At 28.5% G+C, this 319-nt stretch overlaps 1 protein-coding gene across 1 annotated transcript in view; it reads right to left on the bottom strand.

Annotated features, from left to right (window-relative positions):
* LOC119585977 (zwei Ig domain protein zig-8-like) overlaps positions 1 to 319 on the bottom strand; it is a 37,271-nt gene that overhangs the window by 26,048 nt on the left and 10,904 nt on the right. The window lies entirely within an intron of this gene.

Genomic DNA, 319 nt, shown 5'->3' on the forward strand with positions numbered 1-319 from the left:
ATTAAATTGAAACATTATATTAACGTACATACGGGTGATTTGTCTGAGAAAAACTTTGGTCGCAATATCATGTGGGTAATAAAGAAGAGATAAAAACATCTATAAACTAAGTAACTGAGGGAAGTAAAGCTGTTTGTAAAAGGTGAATGATAAAAACTATAAAAACAGTCATACAGTATAGAGTATTTCATCATTGGTGAAGCAATCATAAAGGGAATAACGTATAGTTGATGAATCATTTATAAACTAAATATTTGAGAGAGATAAAACAAAGATGAATGATACAAATCCAATAAAACAACCACAAAGGAAATTTGAC

Source organism: Penaeus monodon, chromosome 20 (assembly GCF_015228065.2).
Source record: "Penaeus monodon isolate SGIC_2016 chromosome 20, NSTDA_Pmon_1, whole genome shotgun sequence".
In the NCBI taxonomy this organism is placed as follows: domain Eukaryota; kingdom Metazoa; phylum Arthropoda; class Malacostraca; order Decapoda; family Penaeidae; genus Penaeus; species Penaeus monodon.